We start from the raw sequence: 24,624 nt of genomic DNA on the forward strand, positions 1-24,624 counted from the left end.
CCTCTCCTCATATGTCCATCCATTCATCCCCGGGATTAACCGAGTGAACCTTCTTTGTACTGACTCGAGAGCAAGTATGTCCTTTCTTAAGTATGGACACCAAAACTGTATGCAGTATTCCAGGTGCGGTCTCACCAATACCTTGTACAACTGAAGCAATACCTCCCTATTTTTATATTCTATCCCCCTAGCAATGAAAGCCAACATTCCATTGGCCTTCTTAATCACTTGCTGCACCTGCATACTAACCTTTTGAGTTTCGTGCACCAGGACCCCCAGATCCCTTTGTACTTCAGTACTTTCCAGTTTCTTGCCATTAAGATAATAACTTGCTCTACGATTTTTCCTGCCAAAGTGCATAACCTCACACTTTCCAGTATTGTATTCCATCTGCCAAATCTCTGCCCACTTACTTAGCCTGTCGATGTCCCCTTGCAGGTTTTTTATGTCCTCCTCACTCATTACTTTCCCTCCCATCTTAGTATCATCTGCAAACTTTGATATGTTACACTCGGTCCCCTCTTCCAAATCGTTAATATAGATTGTAAAGAGTTGGGGACCCAGCACTGACCCCTGCAGAACACCACTAGTTACTGATTGCCAGTCTGAGAATGAACCATTTATCCCAACTCTCTGCCTTCTGTTAGATAGCCAATCCTCTATCCATGCCAGAATATTACCCCCAATCCCGTGATTTTTTATCTTAAGCAATAATCTTTTGTGTGGCACCTTGTCAAATGCCTTTTGGAAGTCTAAATACACTACGTCCACTGGTTCCCCTTTATCTACCCTATACGTTACTTCCTCAAAGAACTCCAGCAAATTTGTCAAACATGACTTCCCCTTCATAAAACCATGCTGACTTTGTCCTATTAAATTATGATTATCCAAATGTCCTGTTACTGTCTCCTTAATAATGGACTCCAAAATTTTACCTACCACAGATGTTAGGCTAACCGGTCTATAGTTTCCAGCCTTTTGTCTACTGCCCTTTTCAAATAAGGGTGTTACATTAGCAGTTTTCCAGTCTGCCGGGACCTTTGCCGAGTCCAGGGAGTTTTGGAAAATTATTACGAATGCATCCACAATCCCTACCGCCACTTCCCTCAAGACCCTAGGATGTAAGCCATCAGGTCCAGGTGATTTATCCGCCTTGAGTCCCATTATTTTACCGAGTACCACTTCCTTAGTGATTTTGATCATGTTTAGCTCCTCCCCCGCTTTAGCCCCCTGTTTGTCCAGTGTTGGGATATTCTTAGGCCTAGAAATTCATTGTAGCCACTTTTGGGGCGGTAAAGTCGGGCGGCCGCTAAAGTTTGCGCCCGGCGCAAAATCGAGGCCACTTCTCCGATATTCATTAGCTTCGCCCTAAGAGTTTGCTCGAGCGCTAAAACTGGCGCTGCACGCCTCTCTTTAGGCGCTAAGCCGGCAGGCCGGGGCGCTAAACCGGAAGTTGGGCGCAGGGCAGGTGCGGCGAGCTGCTGATTGACGGCAGACACTCTGGCTCCGGTGAGCTCTTAAAGGGGGAGGGTGGATTTGTTTTTTTGAAAGGCCGACACTGGTGCATTTGTGGTTTTGGGGAGGGTTTCTCTCCATCAGTTTGTTATGTGTTCCCGGCACACCAGTCGTCCTCGTCTCCTCCTCCTCCTCCTCCTCCTCCTCCAGCCAGCCAGCCAGCCAGCCAGCCAGCCAGCCAGCCGTACCATTTCTAGTACAGGAGGGCCCTTTAATTTGTGCTCCCCGCGGCCCGCATCGGCTGTGTACCGTTCCACTTCACAGTCGTTAGGGCCGCCCGGCGCACAATGGGCCGGCGCGAGTGAAGTTCCAGTTCGGGGCGCACAAAGGGCGTTGCACGACGAAATGACGTCATGATCTGCGCGCGCAGCAGGGCGCGCGCGAAGACTTTGCGCCGGCGCTAAATGTGTACTGAAGTTGGGGCGAGGTGCAAATTGCGCTGCGCCCGGGCGCTAAGCGCCTAGCGCTCGAGATCTACTCCTCCTAAGGCGCTAGCGGCTGGCGCGCCCAACTGAATTTCTAGGCCTTAGTGTCTTCTACTGTAAAGACTGATGTAAAATATTCATTCAGTGTTTTTGCCATCTCCATATTTCCCACCATTAATTTCCCAGTCTCATCCTCTAAGGGACCAACATTTACTTTAGCCACCCTTTTTCTTTTTATATAACTATAAAAACTCTTACTATCTGTTTTTATATTTTTTGCTAATTTACTTTCATAATCTATCTTCCCTTTCTTAATCAATCTTTTTGTTATTTTTTGCTGTCTTTTAAAGTTTTCCCAATCCTCTATCCTCCCACTAGATTTGGCTACCTTATATGCCCTTGTTTTTAGTCGAATACTATCCTTAATTTCTTTACTTAGCCACGGATGGCTGTCTTTTCTTTTACACCCTTTTCTTCTCAGTGGAATATTTTTTTTTTGGAAGTTGCAAAATAACTCCTTAAATGTACACCACTGATCATGTATCGTCTTACCCTTTAATCTATTTTCCCAATCCACTCTACTCAATTCCGCTCTCATACCTTCATAGTCTCCTTTATTCAAGCTTAGCACGCTTGTTTGAGATCCAACCTTCTCACCCTCTAATTGAATATGGAATTCAACCATGTTATGGTCACTCATTCCAAGGGGATCCTTTACTAGGACATTTTTAATTAATCCCGTCTCGTTACACAGGACCAGATCTAAGGTTGCTTGCCCCCTGGTCGGTTCAGTTACATACTGCTCAAGAAACCCATCCCTAATACACTCAATGAACTCATCCTCAAGGCTGCCCTGCCCAATTTGATTTGTCTAATTAATATGATAGTTAAAATCCCCCATAATTATAGATGTTCCCTTATTACAAGCCTCAACTATTTCCTGATTGATACTCCGTCCAACAGAGTTGCCACTGTTCGGAGGCCTATAGACTACACCCACTAGTGTTTTTTTCCCTTATTATTCCTTACCTCCACCCAAACTGTTTCATTATCCTGATCTTTTGACCCAATATCATTTCTCTGTATTACAGTGATTCCTTCCTTTATTAACATAGCCACCCCACCTCCCCTTCCTTCCTGCCTGTCCTTCCTGATCGTTAAATAACCTGGTATGTTTAATTCCCAGGCATTGTCACCCTGCAGCCATGTTTCTGTAATGGCCACAAGATCATACCCATATGTAGTTATTTGTGCCATTAACTCGTCTATTTTGTTATGAATGCTACGTGCATTCAGATAGAGAACTTTCAAAGATGTTTTGTGACACTTAGTTCCTGCTTTTGCCCTTTTTATTACTTTACCTTTTACTCCATACCTTCTGCCCCTTCCTGACACGCTCTGGTTTTTAATTTCCCCACTGCTACCTAAGTCTATGACCTTCTCTGTTGTCATTTTTATTATTATCTCTCTAGGAACCTCCCCCCCACTAGTTAGTTTAAAGCCCTCTCTACAGCCCTAGTTATATGATCCGTCAGGACTCTAGTCCCAGCACTGGCCAAGTGAAGCCCGTCCCAACGGAACAGCTCCCTCCTGCCCCAGTACTGGTGCCAGTGTCCCAGGAAGCAAAACCCATTTCTCCCACACCAATCTTTGAGCCACGCATTTAACTCTCTAATTTTATTTGTCCTAGCCAAATTCGCTCATGGCTCAAGTAATAATCCAGAGATTATTACCCTTGTGGTTCTGCTTTTTAATTTGGCCCCTAGCTGCTCAAACTCCCTCAGCAGAACCTCCTTCCTTGTCCTATCTATGTCGTTGGTACCAACATGGACCACGACAACTGGATCCTCCCCCTCCCACTCCAAGTTTCTCTCCAGTCCAGAGGAGATGTCCTTAACCCTGGCACCGGGCAGGCAACACAGCCTTCGGGACTCTCGCTCTCGGCTGCAAAGAACTCTATCTATCCCCCTAATGATACTATACCCTACCACTACAACATTTCTTTCAACTCCCCCCACTTGAATGGCCCCCTGCTCCACGGTGCTGTGGCCAGGTTGCTCATCCTCCCTGCAGTCCCTGCTCCTGTCCCCACAGGGAGTAAGAGCCTCGAACCTGTTGGACAAGTGCAAGGGCTGCGGCTCCCCCAACACTACCTCCTGGATCCCCGTACCTGCCTCATTTCTAGTCACACCATCCTGACCCTGGCCACGGACTACATCTGAATTAATTAATCTAATTGGTGTGACTACCTCGTGATACACAGAGTCCAGGTAACTCTCCCCCTCCCTGATGTGTCTCAGTGTTTGAAGCTCGGACTCCAGCTCTTCAACACGGAGCCGGAGTTCCTCGAGCAGCCAACACTTACTGCAAATGTGATCACCGTGAGCATCAATGGTGTTCACCAGCTCCCACATATTGCAGCAGCAACACATCACCTGATCTCCCATTCTATGTAATTAATTAAATTTATTAATATTATTCTTAAATATCCTCTGCCCCGATTCTAGATGGTGAATATCACACCTTAGAACTATAAACCAAAGAGATTTAAGCTTAAAAGGGAGAAATACTCACCAACCAATCACTTACCCGCTTCCTGGTGACGTCACACTTGGATTTCTTTTTACCTCTCTCCTTCCAGACTGGAGACTGGTTGGCCTTACCTGGTCTCTGGGGACTTTTATACCCCGCTCTGCCGCTCAGGATTCCCGCCGACGCTGTGAGGCCTTACCTGGTCTCTGGGGACTTTTATAGCCCCGCTCTGCCGCTCAGGTTTCCCGCCGACGCTGTGAGGCCTTACCTGGTCTCTGGGGACTTTTATACCCCGCTCTGCCGCTCAGGATTCCCGCCGACACTGTGAGGCCTTACCTGGTCTCTGGGGACTTTTATACCCCGCTCTGCCGCTCAGGATTCCCGCCGACGCTGTGAGGCCTTACCTGGTCTCTGGGGACTTTTATAGCCCCGCTCTGCCGCTCAGGTTTCCCGCCGACGCTGTGAGACCTTACCTGGTCTCTGGGGACTTTTATAGCCCCGCTCTGCCGCTCAGGTTTCCCGCCGACGCTGTGAGGCCTTACCTGGTCTCTGGGGACTTTTATACCCCGCTCTGCCGCTCAGGATTCCCGCCGACGCAGTTTAGTTTGAAGTAATTTTCTAGGACTGCCTTTTCTATATCATTTATTAACTTGTCTACCTGGATAAGGTCACTCAAATCTCACTTCACACCTTTGTCCTCTGATACAAGGCATCAGACTTGTGGCTCTTCTCCAAGTAGCATCTGACACCGTCCCCTTCCAAGTTGCTCATTCAGACTGAAACAATTGGTGTGCAACGTCTTTTTTGTATTATTCATTCTTGGGATGGGGGCAAGGCTGGCATTTATTGTCTATCCCTAGATGTCCTGAGAAGACGGGGGTGAGCAATGATGCCCCTAATATTATTTTTGGGTGTGCGGCACCTTTATGGTGCTGGGCGATCCATTCACATGCACGAAATTAAACACGGGAAAAGCCGGTCTTGGGCTGCGCGGGACCGGCAGAGAGCTGCGATATCGCAGAGCTTAGCGGGAACGTTGGTGGTGGGCCTTCTAAAAATGCTGCAGGTTGCAGTGATTTTATACAGCTGGCTCGGCCACTTCAGAGGGTAGCAAGAGTCAAGCACGTTGGTGTGGGACTGGAGTCATACACCGGCCAGACCGGGTAAGGACGGAAGGTTTACTTCTCTAAAGGGCCTGTTTGATCAGGACCTGAGGTTCAAACCCCATGTCCTATCTATTACCAAGATTGTTCACCTCAACATTGGGCTCTTTTACCTCATTAAAGGCGCTGTACAAGGACAAGTTGTTGGGTTTGCTGTAATCTCACAATGTAAAATTAATAATGAATATAATTGGGCCGTAATTTGTGGTCAGCGGTGAAGCAAAGGCAGTTGTTGCTGGCCCCGAAGTAAGTTTCGCACAACGATCTCGCGACTTCTGTGGCGAGAAGTTCGGCTTTTTTGATGCATAAGAACATAAGAAATAGGAGCAGGAATAGGCCACTTGGCCCCTCGAGCCTGCTCTGCCATTCAATAAGATCATGGCTGATCTCGGGCTCAAAGCCACTTCCCCGCCCGCTCCCCATAACCCTTCACTCCCTTATCTTGCAAAAATTTGTCAATCTCCACCTTAACTGTATTTAATGACCCAGCCTCCACAGCTCTCTGCGGCAGAGAATTCCACAGATTTACGACCCTCTGAGAGAAGAAATTCCTCCTCATCTCAGTTCGAAAAGGGCGACCCTTTATTCTAAAACTGTGCCCCCGAGTTCTAGATTTCCCCACGAGGGGAAACATCCTCTCTGCATCTACCTTGTTGAGCCCCCATAGTATCTTATATGTTTCAATAAGATCACCTCTCGTTCTTCTAAACTGCGACACATAATTGAAATCAATGTAGGTTAATGGGGATTCCCAACAAAGAGCCGTTGTGACGTCAACAAGCTGTCTAAGCAGCCAATCAAAATGCAGAATTCTCACAGCCAGCGAACCCAGAAGTGGGTAAACTCCTTTGATTCTAAGTTTTTTAAAATGTTAGGGAGAGCAAAACAAAGATTGGGGCTCTCACATGGGGAAAAGGCAAACCTGAAATAAAGATAAACAAACTTAAAAAAAAAAAATTCTTAATTGGGATTTTTATTATAATGGATAAATTTGACACTCCACAAAATTAACATTAGTTTTTCAGGGCCATGACATTTGTTCAGCAGTCAATACGCTGCTAAAACCCCAGTTACACCTGATCCGAAAGGGTCTAGCTTTTTAATGGGCTTTTTAACAGCGATATCACCGCGGAAGAGCCAAGGTTTTCGTCAGTTTCCGTGATTTGACAGATTACACTGATCGCCGGCTGTGTGTAGGGGGGTGAGGGGACAGTGCAGCCAGTGTCAGAGCAGTAGATGACTGACCACAACTTCAGGATTTGCCCATTATCTCTGTAATCTCCTTCAGCCCCACAACCCCCCGTGATATCTGCGCTCCTCTAATTCTGCCCTCTTGAGCATCCCTGATTATAATCGCTCAACCATTGGTGGCCGTGCCTTCAGCTGCCTGGGCCCTAAGCTCTGGAATTCCCTGCCTAAACCTCTCCGCCTCGCTACCTCTCTTTCCTCCTTTAAGACGCTCCTTAAAACCTACCTCTTTGACCAAGCTTTTGGTCACCTGCCCTAATTTCTCCTTATGTGGCTCGGTGTCAAATTTCTAGTCTTAAAATACTCCTGTGAAGCACCTTGGGACGTTTTACTACGTTAAAGGCACTATATAAATACAAGTTGTTGTTGTAGGATGCACATGCGCTACATTCCAAAGTTGCGGTCAGTTTTAATGGGGTAATAACGTTCGGTGTTACGACCTACCGCAAATTCCTGGCCAATGTGTTTATATGAAATCACTTTGCTATTTTAAAGCAGCTGTTAGCCCATTTTTTGAACAGGTTTCAGGCTCGACTTAAAATGGTGAGCAAATTAATTTCCATGTTGGCAGATTTTTAACTAATATCACACAGTACAATTTTAATCAAAAGGTGACAGTTTAATAAAAAGATGGTAGTTGGCCTCAAGGCCCATAGACGCTAATAATATAAGCCTAGATTTTCCAGTGAGTGGTAATGTAACCATTCACTTTGCAACGCCCTTTCTTGTCATTTAACAGATAGAGTTTCCCCCCGAGCTTACTTGGATGCTAATGCAGCATTTCCAAGTTATGTTGATATGGGTCCACAGAAGTTCTTCGTCCTGCACAGTTTTTTTAATGAAATAAACGTCTGTCCTCAGATATCTGGCTGGAGTGCATCCTCAGTGAGGCAAGGTTTTACTCATGCATCTGATTTCCAAAAAGCCCATCATAGAAGCATCTTGGATTTTCATATAACAGGAAAAGCTTATGTTGGGATGTCTAGTTTGGCTCTCCATTCGATGGCCTCCTGAGATGCTGAGTGGAGAAATGAGGTGCCTCCCGCCACAGATCTCAGTGGGCAGGTTGATGTGATGTGTTCCATGGTCTGGGACTCGTGGCCACAGTCGCACTTTGGGTCGTCCCCTCATCGTCCACTGGTGAAACAGGTGGTCGCATCGTCCGTGTCCCATGCGGATTGTGTTGAGCGCCGTCCACTCGCTCTGAGGGAGGTCGGAGCCAGGGACCTCTGCTGCTGGGTCAGTGATGAGGTGCTGGCTCTTTATGTTGCGTGCGTCCCACGATTCTGTCCATCTGGACAGTGGGTCGATACCAGCTAGCCAAATATTGACTGCTGTTTCCCAGAATGGCCGGCACGATTTTAAGCACCTTTGTGGTGTTATTTTTTAAGTCTTCAGGAATGTGAAGGCTGATGTTGCTCAATTTTTCCATCTCACGGAGCACCGTGGCAAACGGAAGTTGATTTTATTTAACATTTTGATAAATGGTCTGTATGTGTCTCTCATCCCCATTTTTTTTAAAAAGGTCCAGCCACTGACAGTGGAAACTACTGATGATATATCCAGACCACATGCTCACTGGAATATTCAGGCCATTGTATCAAAACATTGCACAATGGTGGACTGCACGGAACTAAAGAAAAGCATAGTGCAGCATGAATTAGCAGCACAGGTGTCGGTTTGGCTGAGTTGGTAACACATCTCTGAATTAGAAAGTTTTTGGTTCAATAATATGACACTTCAGTGCAGTACTGAGGGAGTGGGGCCTCATCATAGCCACTGTCATTCAAATCAGGTGTTAAATGAAGGTTCCATCTGCCTACGACGTCCCACGGCACTATGTGAGGAAGAATGGCCAGTGGTTATGATGTCCTAGCTAACAATTTTTCCTCCACCCATGCGACTAAGTAAACAAGTTTACTGTTCATTCGTTTCATTTGCTGGTTGTAGGTTCTCGCTGTGTGCAGATTGGCTGTTGCATTTGCCCACATAACAGGTAACTGCAGTTCAAAGATAATTCATTAGTTGTGGAAATGAAAATTGGAAGAGATGTATAAAGGACAGCTGAATCGATATCACCCATTTTTGTACGATCACCCAAAGTCAAAATGACCTCCACAAAACTTCGAAACAGTTTCAGCTCCTTCAAGTGGAGCTGCTGGATTCAAATACTTCATTTAGTACTCGGGGAGTTAAACAGCTGGCTCAGTACTGCCTCAGGCACTGTGTAGTTTATTTCTCCTTCAAGCATAATTTATGGCACTCTCTCATAAGCAAGACTAAGGAATGACCATCATTAATATAAATTTAGAGTCAGAGAAAAGATTAACATTGAAAATTTCCATCCTGACTTCTGCAAACCCTGACAAACCTATGATTTAGTGTATTTGCTTGACAGTTTGGATTATTCTTTAATCACAGACATATTGGAGTAAAATAATTGAATGTCATTTGAACTGCCAAGCCTAAGGTGACAGTTTCTAAGTGAAGGGGCAGGGGCTTACTTGCTCCAGAGATGTAGTATTCCTATTTAGATCGTTCTGCGTAAGTGTTTAGATATTTAGTCCAACATTGCAGTAGATGGTTTGTTATTTAATGCAGGGTTACTGTCAAAACAGAAAGAGAAAGCCATTCATTTTTAGAACCTACTGCTGGTCTAGTTATTGAACTTTATTGACTAAAGAAACTTCCATTGTGCTTCCCTCTTAGTAAATTTTTCAGAGATTGGGAACCATCTACATGCATTGAAAATACATGTAACAGAACACATTTGTTTCTATCAGTTTTCATCTATGAAATGTATTATTATATTTAGCGGTGTTTGTTGCATGACTCAGGCCAGGTTAAACCTGGTAGCAAAGAGAAATACCCAGCACGCAAGTGCAAAAGACAAGGCTGAAGCGTTTGCAACCATCTTCAGCCAGAAGTGCCGAGTGGATGATCCATATCGGCCTCCTCCTGAGGTCCCCACCACCACAGAAGCCAGTCTTCAGCCAATTCAATTCACTCCACGTGATATCAAGAAATGGCTGAGTGCACTGGATACAGCAAAGGTTACGGGCCCTGACAACATCCCGGCTGTCGTGCTGAAGACCTGTGCTCCAGAACTAGTTGCACCTCGAGCCAAGCTGTTCCAGTACAGCTACAACACTGGCATCTATCCGACAATGTGGAAAACTGCCCAGGTATGTCCTGTCCACAAAAAGCAGGACAAATCCAATCTGGCCAATTACTGCCCAATCAGTCTACTCTCAACCATCAGTAAAGTGATGGAAGGTGTCATCAACAGTGCTATCAAGCAGCACTTACTCACCAATAACCTGCTCACTGATGCCCAGTTTCGATTCCACCAAGACCACTCGGCTCCCGACCTCATTACAGCCTTGGTCCAAACATGGACAAAGGAGCTGAATTCCAGAGGTGAGGTAAGCATGACTGCCCTTGACATCAAGGCAACATTTGACCGACTGTGGCATCAAGGAGCCCTAGTAAAACTGAAGTCAATGGGAATCGGGGGGAAACACTCCACTGGCTGGAGTCATACCTAGCACAAAGGAAGATGGTTATGGTGGTTGAAGGTCATCGCGGCAGGAGTTCCTCAGGGCAGTGTCCTAGGCCCAACCATCTTCAGCTGCTTCATCAATGACCTTCCCTCCAACATAAGGTCAGAAATGGGGATGTTCGCTGATGACTGCACAGTGTTCAGCGCCATTCACAACTCCTCAGATAATGAAGCAGTTCATGCCCACATGCAACAAGACCTGGACGACGTTCAGGCTTGGGTTGATAAGTGGCAGGTAACATTTGTGCCACAGAAGTGCCAGGCAATGATTATCTCCAACAAGCAAGAGTCTAACCACCGCCCCTTGACATTCAATGGCATTACCATTGCCGAATCTCCCACCATCAACATCCCGGGGTTAACATTGACCAGAAACTTAACTGGACCAGCCACATAAATAATTTCACAAGCTAGGTATTCTGCGGCGAGTATCTCAACTCCTGAATCCCCAAAGCCTTTCCACCATCTACAAGACACAAGTAAGGAGTGTGATGGAATATGTAAAGTCTGTGAGTTGTTTAGTTAATTAATACACAGACTACCAGAGTAACTTAAAACAGGACTTTACTATTCGAAGGTCAGGGCGAATCTGCCAAATAAATCCTGACACAGCACTTATATACCGGTGTGGTCATCATCGGTATTACAGTATACAGAAGCCAACAAAGTAGTGCCACACCTAAAATAGTTCTCTTAAAGGTGAACGGTTACATACAATGGTTTTCTTAAAGGTAGACGGATACATACACTACAATCCTCCCTTTTTAGCTTACAACATACTTAGTCCCCCATTAAACATAACATATATTCAACTTCATGTAAAACAATTCACAGGTATAATCTATGCGGGAAACAGTTTACAGATTCAGTCTCTGCAGGAACAGTTCACAGATTCAGTCTCTGGTCTTGACTCGGTCCGAACAACATCTCTGTGGTGTAGCCGGTTCACATTGCTAGCGTGACTCATCCAATAGTCTTTCCCTTGACTTAACAGCTTGAACTTCCGTCCTGCTGAACCAGCAGTGCTGACTTTTACAAACAGCTGGACTGCCTAGGTAATTTTTCCTACTTGCCAACTGATTTGACTCCCTTCGTAGGGCCCACGTACATGATCTGGTAGAAGTGATAATGATTTAGATGGTTATCACCTTCTGCTTCGTCTTTTTCTTTTCTGCTTCTTGGAGACTCTTGGGGCTCCCTTATCAGCTGCCAGCTGTAGCGCCACCATCTCCCTATGTTCCTTAGACTTTAAGTGCTTCATCCTGATTTCTGCACTTTGGGAGTTTTCATCACAAGCTGGGCAGACCAAGTCCTCGTAATATTCCGTGTCACTCAACAGGTCATGGTAATATTCGGTGTCGTCCTGAACTAGTCTAGCGAGAGGGCCTGCTACTTCTTCCTTACCCAACTGGGTGTTAGCCGACTGTTGTTCCCTCCCTAGACATCTTTCCTGAAGAGACTTCTTCATGCATTCATATTCATCCCGCTCTTCCTGGGTTTCCTGCAAATCCTTCACTAATGACCTCATTTGTGATTTCAACACTTCCCCTTCCATCGGGGATTGATTGATCGGGCTATTCAATCCTTCTACTGGAGCAGCTGTTTCAACATTCTGTTGTTCACATAGACATGATTCAGCGTACTTTTGGCATCCCAGTAAAATCGGTGTTGCAACCTCAGCTATTTCCATAACTTTTGAGAGCTCCGAACTCCTTCCCTTTGAAGATTGAAGCTCGTGTTCAGATTGTTCCCATTGCAGAGTCTTGTCCCTCAGCATATGAAGGAGTTGGCTGACCGTTAACTCTTCCACGGGAACACTGTGGATCAGAGTCTTCTCCATTTCATCCACCTTTTCCTCCAATGCTTTCACCTTCTTTTCCTCTTGTACTTTGGCTTTCAGCGCTCGGAGAAGTTGCGCCTTGATGCTCTCTAGCTCATGTTCAGGGGCCATTCTTACAGTCTCTGTGTTTCTTACAGTTTCCTTTTCTTCCACTGAAAGGATTCCCAGCTGAATCTGTTCTTCAAGTTGTTGAACCTCGGTCATTGCTGCCTCATATTTGTCTTGGGTTTCCTTCAATATTTTTATGAGTTCTTGGACATCTTGTCTTTCATGTTCTGCCATGTCTTTCACCTCTAATTTCTCATCTATGGATGGAACTTCTACCGATGAGTCTGTCTTGGCCTTGAGCTCATCAAGAATTTCCTGCAGCCTTTGGACTTCTTGCTCATGTTCAACCTTTAGTTGCTCATATGCTTCTACTGAAACTAGCTTTTCAGAGGTTGCCTAGTTAATCCCCTCCAGGATTGTAGCCTGGGCCTGTTCATACTGTTCCTTCAACTTCTCAAACTCTGCTTGTAAGGAGTCGTAGAGAAGAACGGGAATAAAATCCTGGCTTCCTGAAGATTCCTCTTCATTTGCTCCTTCCTGCAAATATTCTAACTCCTGAACAGCATAAGGGAGATGTGATCGACAATTGGTCACAATGGCTCTATGGTCGCTCTCTGCTTGAGCTAGCTGCTTCTGTTGTCTTTCCAGATTCTCCCATTCGGTGTCATAGAACTTTTTCATTGTTTTCATCTCTTGTTCGAGATGGTAACTCACTTGTTCTACTTGCTGTCGTAATTTGAAATAAAGTTGAGTCCGAGCTCGGTGTTCGTCAGTCATGGATATGTCCGTAAACTGAACAGACTCAGAATTCTCTGTCAAACTATGTTGTCATTGTTCGGTGGAGTTCTGTTCTGAAACTTTGTTCTTCTCTGGAGCATAAGCCTTTATGCATGCCTTCGTTCTTCCAACCTTAGTCGGCAAGTCCATTTTAGCCTTGTCTTTCATATTTGGGTTGGTCTTATCGTCATCCGTTTCAGAATCTGAGCTGATTGTCTGCACCGAGTCCTCACTCGTTATGGCTTTTAGATAGTGCCAGTCCATGTCTATTTTCTTGATCCACTCCCGTCCCAGAAGTGGTGGTCCTCCCTCAGGTAGTACGTATAAGTTCATTCTTGGGTGTTCTTTACCCCCATCTCTCACCTTGACTCTTATCTTCCCCATGGGGTATACTTTATGCCCCGTGTATGTCTGCAATACGAACTTGGTATCTCTTAAGGGTATATGTGAGAATAGCCGGTGGTAATCCCTTCGATTTATGACTGATAGAGCTGATCCAGTGTCCAACTCCATTTTCACTTGGACTCCAGCTATTTTTAGCATGACCCAGATAGTTTGTAGGTCAGCTTCCTTACTCACATTGTGAATTCTCAGACTACCCAGCTCCTGGCCGTTTGGGTCTGAGTCCGAATTCTGTTCGTCTGAACTCTTCTCAGCCACCTTGTGTACCTTGTTGTACTTTTCCTGTGATGGCTTCCTTTGGTTGTTGGTCTTCTTCCCTGACCGGCATACCTTAGCTATGTGACCCAGCTTGCCACATTTCCTACATTCCTGGTTCTTAAACCAGCATTGGTTCTGATCATGTGTTGTCTTCCCACAGCAATAGCATTTTGTTATACTCGAGGTAATTTGGTCCACACCGAGTGCTGCTGCCTTTAGCTGCATTTCCGCAGTTCCTTTCGCTGCGGCTTCGTGCGATGCTGCTATAAGGACAGCCCTGTCAAGTGTAAGGTCGTTCTCTTCGAGTAGTCGCTTTTGCGTTCCTTCCTTTGACAACCCGCACACGAACTTGTCTCGCAATGCCTCTGTCAGATTCCCTCCAAACTGGCAGTGTTTCGCTAGTCTACGCAGTTCGACCAAGTATTCTGCGTTGCTTTCGTCTTTCCTTTGCGTTCTCGCATAGAATTTGAATCGTTCCGTCAACATCAACGGTGTAGGGTTCAAGTGATCCTTCAGAACAGTCACAATATCATCGAAAGTCTGATCCGCCGGTTTAGCTGGTGCTAGTAGATGCTTCAAGAGCCCGTATGTCTTCGCGCCCATCGAGTTTAGCAAGGTTATAGCTTTGTCATCTTCTTCTATTTTATTGGCCTCACAATAGATCTCAATGCGTTCCACATACGTGGCCCAGTCTTCTACCTCGGAATTAAAATCGTTGATGTTACCATGCTTAGGCATCTTCCTCTCTTCCTGATAACACCACGAATTATTTCTTTAAATTTTCTTTTCTTTCTTTTTTTCCAAGATGGCGGCTCCCGCGAAAATGGCGGTTTCCCGCGCTTATCTTCTCTCCCCGCCCACTTCAATGGCGGTTTCCCGCTTCTGTCTTCTTCCTCGCCTAATGGCGGCTTCCCGCGTTTCTTCCCTAGCGGGAGGGGTACACTTTCCCCACGGGCGACGGCCGCTGGCTTTCAGGTTCACAGCCTGCGCGTCGGCTTCAGTGCTTTCCCTTTTCTCGGCAGGGCAACCGGCGCTGGGTACACCCCGTTGACGGCGAACAGTTTCAGCCGCTGGACTGGCTCTCGCTCAGTCTCCCTTGGTCGGCTCTGCCTCTCCCGCTCGCTTGGCTCCCAATCGCGCCTCCCAGCCCTCTCGCAGTCCGGTGCTTCCCTCCCCGGCTGCGGCTGAGTTTTTATATCTTCCCGCGCCTACGCTCCCGGTCGCAGCGCTTCATGGCTTCGGTCGCTGCCCGGCCTTTTTCGCTGGTCGCGGTCTAGCTGTCTCACGACGCCATTGCGTCCCCAGCCTGTCTGTACCGCGGCTTCCTTGCTCCACGCTGCCCCAGTCTCAGCGCCTCTGGGCCCGACTTCTGTCCGGCTCCTTTCCCCCTCGACCGTGGTCGAGTGCAGCGCCCTTATCCTCCGGTTATTCTTTTTACTTTTCCCTTACTCACAGTCACCGTGGCCGGCTTGCTTCTCGTGCTGATCGGCTCACTCCTCACCGTGGCAGAAGGGACAGTCAGTGCCTGTTGCTGATGGAAGTCTTTGTCTCTGAATTCTTCCTCCTTTCCAGCTCTGCAGACTCGAGTTTTCTCCCAGCAGAATGACGAGGGCGGTTGCCTCTTCTCGACGCTCGTTAACTGCTTCGGAAGTATTGTTGCCGCAGGGTACGATCGGACTCGTCGCCACTGTAAAGTCTGTGAGTTGTTCAGTTAATTAATACACAGACTACCAGAGTAACTTAAAACAGGACTTTACTATTCGAAGGTCAGGGCGAATCTGCCAAATAAATCCTGACACAGCACTTATATACCGTCGGTATTACAGTATACAGAAGCCAACAAAGTAGTGCCACACCTAAAATAGTTCTCTTAAAGGTGAACGGTTACATACAATGGTTTTCTTAAAGGTAGACGGATACATACACTACAGAATACCCTCCACTTGCCTGGATGAGTGCAGCTCCAACAAAACTCAAGAAGCTCGACACCATCCAAGACAAAGCAGCTTGCTTGATTGGCACCCCATCCACCACCTTAAACATTCACTTCCTCCACCACTGGCGTACCATGGCTGCAGTGTGTACCATCTACAAGATGCACTGCAGCAACTTGCCAAGGTTTCTTCGGCAGCACCTCCCAAACCCATGACCTTTTCCACCTAGAAGGACAAGGGCAGCAGGCGCATGGGAACACCACCACCTCCAAGTTCCCCTCCAAGTCACACACCATCCTGACTTGGAAATATATGGCCGTTCCTTCATCGTCGCTGGGTCAAAATCCTGGAACTCCCTCCCTAACAGCACTGTGGGAGTACCTTCACCACACGGACTGCAGCGGTTCAAGAAGGCGGCTCACCACCACCTTCTCGAGGGCAATTAGAGATGGGCAATAAATGCTGGCCTTGCCAGCGATGCCCACATCGCATAAACAAATTTAAAAAATGGACCCAGGCAATCTCAAAACAGTTCCCAATGTGAACAACTTTACGGCTTTTAAAAGACTGCCTTTGACACAGGCGCAATTGGGCAAAATTTGACAAGCTCACTCAAAAGTACCAAAGTTAAGTTAATTTAGAAATTGTAAAAAAAAAATGCATGTTGTAGCATTTACCTCAGAAAGGACAATGCTGATCGGCAGTAGGGTTTTAGGCACATTAATAGATTAAAACAGTGGAAACACCGCTTTACATCTTCCTCAAAATCTAACATTTTGCATGGGGGTTTATATTAGGGCCACTTTTTTTGTCTTTTCCAGTGGGTCTAGTGGACATCTCCTGGCACTATATGAAGCGATTTGACCAGAGATTTCTCCCGGTGTCCCGGCCAACATTCCTCCCTCAACCAACACCATCAAAAAACAGATTAACTGGTTATTAATTTCATGGCTGTTTGTAGGACACTGGTGGTGTAGAATAGGGTTCTCAGACAGGCATATGTGAGGGGGATGAGAAACACGCAGCCCAGTGTGGCTAGCTGACCCCTGAGGTGTAACGTCAGGTAGTAGGCTGTGTGGTGTAAACTTGCATGGCGTGACCTCAAGAAGCAGGAAGTTGACTTTTATTGGCAAATGGCGAAAAGTGGGCTCGGGGTCAAACATGCTGATTGTCTATGTACGTGCAAAGAGTTGCCTTGTACAAGGCCGAGTGCTGCCTTAATAATACAGAAATGAGACCACACACTGCCTTAATGCTTGCATTCTAATATCGATTTCATCGGATTACATCGGATATACGGCACAGAAACAGGCCATTCGGCCCAACCAGTCCATGCCGGCGTTTATGCTCCACATGAGCCTCCTCCCGTCTTTCCTCATCTAACTCTATCAGCGTAACCCTCTTTTCCCTTCTCCCTCAGATGCTTGTCCAGCCTCCCCTTAAATGCATCTATACTATTCGCTTCAACCACTCCCTGTGGTAACGAGTTCCACATTCTCACCATTCTCTGGGTAAAGAAGTTTCTTCTGAATTCCCCATTGGATTTCTTGGTGACTATCTTATATTGATGGCCTCTAGTTATGCTCTTCCCCACAAGTGGAAACATTCTCTCTGAATCCACTCAATCAAAACTTTTCAACATTTTAAAGACCTCTATTAGGTCACCCCTCAGGAGACCCAGCCTGTTCATCCTTTCCTGCTGCATCTATTGGTTAAACTTCTGAAAATATTATTAGTGTAGCTTTCGGAATAGAACAAGCGGGAGAGAGACACTCATGGTCACAAATAATTCTCTTCTATCACTACCACTGCACTTACACACAGCCGAATGTTCAAGAGCGCAGGATCATCCGACTGCGCACACGCAGAATATCGTCACCCAGCAGCATTCTTGGGGGGGGTGGAAGGACGGGGGGAGAGGGAGGCCACCTCAAGAAAGCATAAGAAGAAGTTTTAAATCCCAAGCTGATTTTTATTAGTAAAATGCTGATCCGCCAACACGACTGGAAATTCAACACAAAATGCTGACGGTTGACATGTATGTCCTCACTCACACAGCTGAACCTTGGAGATCAAGAGTGAAAAAATTGCTCCAACTGCTCAATATCTTCTGCCTAGAGGCATGCACAATGTCCCAATGCACCCTCTGCAGCTCCATGCAATCAGTGTTCTGTGACACTGGAGAAATATATAACTGCGAGTAACCTCTCGGACACATAAGAAAAGCAGAACGCCAAATAGCGAGAGTGAAACTACAATGGTTGAACAAAGAGGTCAAATAACATAGCTAAAGAGAATTTATATAAATGTATTTAAAATATATATGAGCAATCAAAAAAGCATTGAGGACTACAAAAGTCATTGAGGTTAAATAAACCAGATGAGAAGAAATTTCTTCACACAGAGGATTGTGAATTTTTGGAATTCTCTACCTCAGAGGGCTGTGGAGGCTCAGTCATTGAGTATATTCAAGACAGAGATCGATAGATTTCTGACTAGTAAGGGTATCAAGGGATATGGCGATAGGGCTGGTGACTGGAGTTGAGGCAGAAGATCAGCCATGATCTCATTGAATGGCGGAGCAGGCTCGAAGGGCCGAATGGCCGACCCCTGCTCCTAATCCTTACATTCTTTATTTGAAAGGGGAAGATGGCAATGGAAAGGAAAATTGGGAGAGGTGAATAACAGAGCGACCGAACTGATATCACCTGTTTTATATTATTGCCCAAAGTAAAAGTTACCCCCCATATCATAAATTAAGACAAAATCCTTACCTGGCCACACAGGTAAAAGTCCTAAAATGTTACATTACTTCTCTCTCTGGAAGAGGTCCCTCACATGCAAGCCCAAGAACTCACTTACAAGGATTTTGGAGTCAGCACAAAGCACACCATCACGGCCGCTGATCATTCTGGGCCACACAATCCCAGGCTACATGGAAACCTACCTTAAAGGTGTGCTGGCAACTGGCACCTCTGATCCACTACCTCTAAATACTTCTAAGTCCGATGTATTGGGTGGCAGGGTTTGCAGGTAAAGCCTGGTCGACATCGAATTGCCTGCACTGTCGGGTTCATTCCAAGACAGTAGCAGGCTGCTGCTCACAGGTTTGCCATGGGCCAGTGATTCGGTCATTGCCGAGGTTTGTCTGCCTACAGCTCATAAGCTGCACTACCATCATTTGTCAATAAGTTGCCCATGTATGTGGTTTTCTGCCGGCAGCACAGAGTCTGTGGGGGTGATTTTGCCAGCCCTGGGGAGGCGGGTATGGAGGCGGGTCTGCCAGGAGAATGACAGAATTTGGGGGCGGGTGCCCAACCTGCCCCCAACCCACCTCCATGCCATCTTCCCAGGAGGCGGGTAACTGTCCTGCGCCAGGTCCCGTCTCCTTGGAGGCGGGAAGGGATTAACAGGTAGTTAGGCAGAAAATAGGATTATCCCCTTTTTGCCCTCACAAGTGTGGGCTTCCCGAAGGCTCTGAAACCCACCAGCTCAGCAAGGCGAGTACTGGGTCTGTAAGATTCGCAAAATTTCTACATTTCCCCAAGGTTAATAATAAGAAAAGGGACCCTGCATGGACATTTTAATGAAAAAAAGGGTACCCAAAATGGCGTCCGCGCCTCGTGGCAGAAAGCCTGTGAGATTTTAAAACTTGGACTCTGCGGCACAGGCAGCTCATGGAGAAATCGAAACCAAAGCAGCAGTTTCTGTGAAGAGAGATTTTGCATTTTAAAACCAAACAGGACTTTGCATTATGTATTAGATCAAATTGGAGACAAATCTAAACCCAGTTAGGCCTATAGTTAAGGCCATCAAGCAGTTTGCATAAATAATCGGCAACAGATTAAGGAAGCCATCGAGGCTGGACAGGCCCATCAAGGTGCATTCTAAACAAAACAAGTCAATTATCGGGCCAGTAGATGCGATTACCGGCCATCTAAAAAGACAGTTAGAGTAGATTGCCACCGTTATTTAAAATAGCCCGCCAAGATTAAGACAAAGAACTAACCTGATTTGGCGCGCAGATAAGGGCCATCCAAAGGAGTATAATTGTAGGCCCACCGGCAACCTTCTCTCTCTGCTCTCAGCCTTTGCTCCGGCTCCAGCCCCTCGCCCTCGTGGCTGCTGCTCTTCCCCCGTCCCGCGCTTACCCCCTGGCCTTTGCCCGTGCCTTTTCCCCACTCCATCTGGAATCGCCCAGGCACTGCATCGGGCGGACACGGACAATTCAGGCCAGGCGAGGCGGGACGCGATGAGGCGAGGAGGCAAGATGAACTGAGGAAGACAATGGAGGAGGCGAACTGAGGAAGACGACTGAAGACAGGCTTCGAATCATTGGGCCTTCAGTCTCAGCTGACCTGCGACTATCTTCATACAAACTCAAACTGTCGGCCGAGGAAGAGGAACCGCCATCCCTGCAAGGTAAAGTACCCAAGCAGAGACTTTAACTTTGGGGTACTTGTACCTGGACAACACCCTTGCAGCACCCGGAGACCACGTGACGATGGCAGGCTCCAGAGAGCACCAAGAGTGAACCCCGAACCCCACCGCTGTTTTGAATTCAGCAGATCTTCTTGATTGGTGAGCATGAAGTTCTGACCCCTCATAGCTTAATCTAGTTAGGCATAGGGGGTGGGATAAGGATACGGGGATTGTTAAGATAGTTTGTTTTCCCTCGATGTGCCGTCTGTTCCCCATTCCCTGTATAAGTATAGTTATTTTGTATTTTGCCTGTAAAAGTTTATACTAGTAACTTTTTCATAAGATTGTATTAATTTCCTCTTCAATAAAAATCTTGGTTTTGCTTACATCCAACCACCTGTCTACTCGAGTCTTTTCTGTATTGCCGCCTTGTACCTAAGTCCGGTGTCTAGAACCCAGGGGCGTGGGAGCGATTCGAACCACTCATAAACAGTCAGGGGCATAACTGACTAGGCGTACGCGCCACCCCACACCACCCCCTACAGGTCTGTGGGAGTCGGGGGTCAGGGGGGTGCAAAAGTGTGGTGTGAAGGTAAGTGATGGGTGCAAGAGTGTAGATGTGAGTATCTGAGGTAAGTGTTAGAAAAAGTGTACTTACCTTTGTTTCTTCCTGCAGGCTTCAGTCCGTGTGTATGCGGAAACTCTCGGACCTCCGTGTTGCAAATGAGAGATGGCCATTGTATTCTCAGATGCAACAACCATCTCATTTCTGTAAAAGAAAGAAGTTTGATGAGGTCTTGAATTCAAGACCTCATCAAACTACAGAGAATGTCAGTGTTTGACAGCTTCACAGAGCTGTCAAATGATGACAATTCATCTGTCAAAAGTTTTTGACAGATGAAACATCATACGTTGATGTTCTCTGCAACTGGCTTTCCCTTAATTGGCCTGCTAAGCCCGCTGGGTGGGCTTAACAAGGTCAAGCAAGGGAAAATAGCGTGGGTTGGCCACAATTCGATGGAGGCGGGACATCGATCTGACAAGCAGCAGTCCCGCCTCCAACGCAGCCCCCTTGGCAAAACCGCCCCCTCAGAAAACACTGGGCTAGAAATTACGGTCGGAGGCGTACCTCCGGACTACGCCCCTGACCCACGTAACCTTTACCAACCTACCTCCAGGTGCCTAGGCTGCGGAGGGTTATGGTCTCGGGCCTCCACGCGGATGGCAGCGTAAAGGCCCATGGATCCCAGGGGTGCAGGCGGTTCGGCAGGGACCCTGGGATCACGTGAGCCCGGTCCTCCAATCAAAAAGGAGGTTTCAATCGCAATCATTTACGAAGGGAATCCCCTAATGATATGCAATAGAATCCCCAAATCATTATACAATTTACACATTTCTAATAAATATAAATGAATTGAATTTCAATTTTATTCATAAGACCCTTCATTTCACCAAACTCAATAATAATGTAAATTCCTGATAAATAATTTTAAACACTGTAATCTGGGCCAATATTTGCATAAACTCATTTTTGATTTTTAAATGTTTAATTTGGGGCTTATATACACCATTACGCTGATGAAAGCAGGCCCTATGCCTTCTTTTACCAGCCATAAGAGTTTTGTGGGCAATTGCGGGGCAGTTGTTGGGCAAACAGTCTAATTCTGCGCCACCAATACGGAGTTTCCGTGTGGTTCAGATGATCTGTCAGGGCATACTTTGACAGATCGCAGTTTCCGGATTTCGTGTATGTGGAAACCCGAAAGTCGCGGGGCCTTTGAAAGGGATTACGACGGTGTCGTCAGGGAAACCACAATTTCAGGGCCATTATCCTAACTCTTATGGAGATCCAATTCCCCATTCGCCAACAGAGACTCTGAAATTAGAAGGCTGAAGATCACGTCCCTGTGTTTAAACATAGCTTTTCCTCTCGAAGTTCATACTATTATTTTAAGGTAGTTAGGCAATGAAAATGTTAATAGTTTTAACAGTTCCGCAACAGAAGGGGAATGGCTGGCAACAGCAACAATTTTTCACTTTGGCAGTTTTACATTTGTCCATATTCAAAAGCTGCAATTCTGCCTGTCTCATCACACCAGGAGGGCTGCAAGTAACAGATCCCATTAGTTCTCTAGCTGTGAGTCAAATAATGATTCCCGGTTTTGTTTAATACACCGTTTGGTGTCCACCTTAGGGCTGACATGGCTTTATATACATATATAAATACTGTGGCAACAAGAGCAGGTCAGAGGCTGGGTATTCTGTGGAGAGTGTCTCACCTCCTGACTCCCCAAAGCCTTTCCACCATCTACAAGGCACAAGTCAGGAGTGTGATGGAATACTCTCCACTTGCCTGGATGAGTGCAGCTCCAACAACACTCAAGAAGCTCGACACCATCCAAGACAAAGCAGCCATTTGATTGGCACCCCATCCACCACCTTAAACATTCACTCCCTCCACCACTGGCGCACCGTGGCTGCAGTGTGTACCATCTACAAGATGCACTGCAGCAACTCGCCAAGGCTTCTTCGGCAGCACCTCCCAAACCCGTGACCTCTACCACCTAGAAGGACAAGGGCAGCAGACGCATGGGAACCTCACCACCTGCAAGTTCCCCTGCAAGTCACACACCATCCTGACTTAGAAATATATCGGCCGATCCGTCATCGTCGCTGGGTCAAAATCCTGGAACTCCCTCCCTAACAGCACTGTGGGAGTACCTTCACCACACGGACTGCAGCGGTTCAAGAAAGCGGCTCACCACCACCTGCTCAAGGGCAACTAGGGATGGGCAATAAATGCTGGCCTTGCTAGCGACGCCCACATCCCATATACGAATTTAAAAAACATACACACCTCTCACAAGATGGAATTTCATATTTTTGCACTCTGTGCTTGTGTATTATTTTTGACTTTAGTTCTTATTGCAAAATCAAATCTAACGTACAGTAATTGCTACCAGCCAAGTATGCAACACATTCCAGGGTACTCATACTTTCTAGCGGACTGCTGAGTACAAAATCCAATATAACATCGAGCTGAGCAATTGCTTCAAATATTGTTAAGAAACACTCATTACCTCTATGAAATTGCTTCTCCTTCCACCCCCCCAAGCAGCTGAAAGTATATCAAGTACTATTTCAAATGTGCTCATTTTCATAAATGACACGATTATGGGCAAATTTTGATCTTCTGCAGTCACTTGGGACTGCGCAAGCTGCAGTTAAAGAATTAAAATGTTACATTCCTATTTCAGGCACAAATTACGTTTATTTCGACACATAGCAGAGTCATTTAGGATTGACTCCAAATGGTCCTATCACCACATGCATCTGAGATACTTTACAAACCGACAAGAGGTCAGTAATTGTCACAATAAACTCTTCTCATTACTCAACAATTTATAATAAAACAAGTGGCACAACCAGAAAATTGGTTTCCACAATTTATAGTTTAATACTAATATGTCCAAAGGGAAGGGTTCTTGAGGCTAATCTGGAAATTAAATAAGTGATTTTTTTTTAATAAGAATCCATGATTCAAGTCTGAAAGTAGAGTCACGTTGGGCAGGGCAGGGATGGTAAAGAGAAATTGTCCTGCTTGCAGGAACAGAGCCACTTTGGGCAGTAAATATGCGGGAGACGAGCCAGAAGAATGGCACTTTCCATATTCTTGTGTGTTAATTTTCTGAACATGAATACATTAAATTAAATGAGGTTATGCAACTGTGTTCGCTTAACGTAAATAAGCCACTTGACATTTGCAGAAGTTAAAGTGCAGAAAATAAATGACAAAACCCAAAGTTAGGGGACTCCACATTCTATGAAAAAAAGATCTGCTTATGGCCCAACAATTTATCAAAATAAATCATAGAATCAGAGATTTACAGCACAAAGGGAGGCCATTTGACCCCTGGGCTGGAATTTTCCTTACCTTGGCGGTGTCTGAACAGGTCGCGACCCCGCCGCTGGCTCCATCCCGCTGTACAGAATGAACTTACCTTAATGGAGCCTATTAAACCCCGCCCAGCACGTTACCCGGCCCAATGAGATGGAGCGGGTCTGGTGACATCACTCATGATGCGTTTTAAACCGGGATCTTTAAAGGGACCCTGGCCACATTAAATTTTAAGTTTAACCTAACATAGTGGGTGTTGAATCTTTATTGTACAATCATATAATAAAAGTTATATATGAGTGACAAAGAAATATTTAAATAATATTATCATTAAGTAATATGACTCCATCTACAAATACGATCAAGAACACCACTGAAAAAGTACATTAATTGGGAAGTTATTGGTGCTTTAGTCACAAATCTATCTTTTGTATCAGTAACTGGTACCAATAAAAGATGTGTGTGTATAGGTAATACATCAAATTAAGCAGATTTTAAATGTAATTGTAAAGGGGTGGATTTGCAATCTTATGCAAGTTCAGTGGAAGAGCTGCGGAATCCCTGACAAACAGTGTAAGTGGTGCTTACAATGTGTTTCTA

The sequence above is a fragment of the Somniosus microcephalus genome, chromosome 9 (genome assembly GCF_052327205.1).
Source record: "Somniosus microcephalus isolate GS21.2 chromosome 9, FLI_Smic_1.0, whole genome shotgun sequence".
Taxonomy (NCBI): Eukaryota; Metazoa; Chordata; class Chondrichthyes; order Squaliformes; family Somniosidae; genus Somniosus; species Somniosus microcephalus.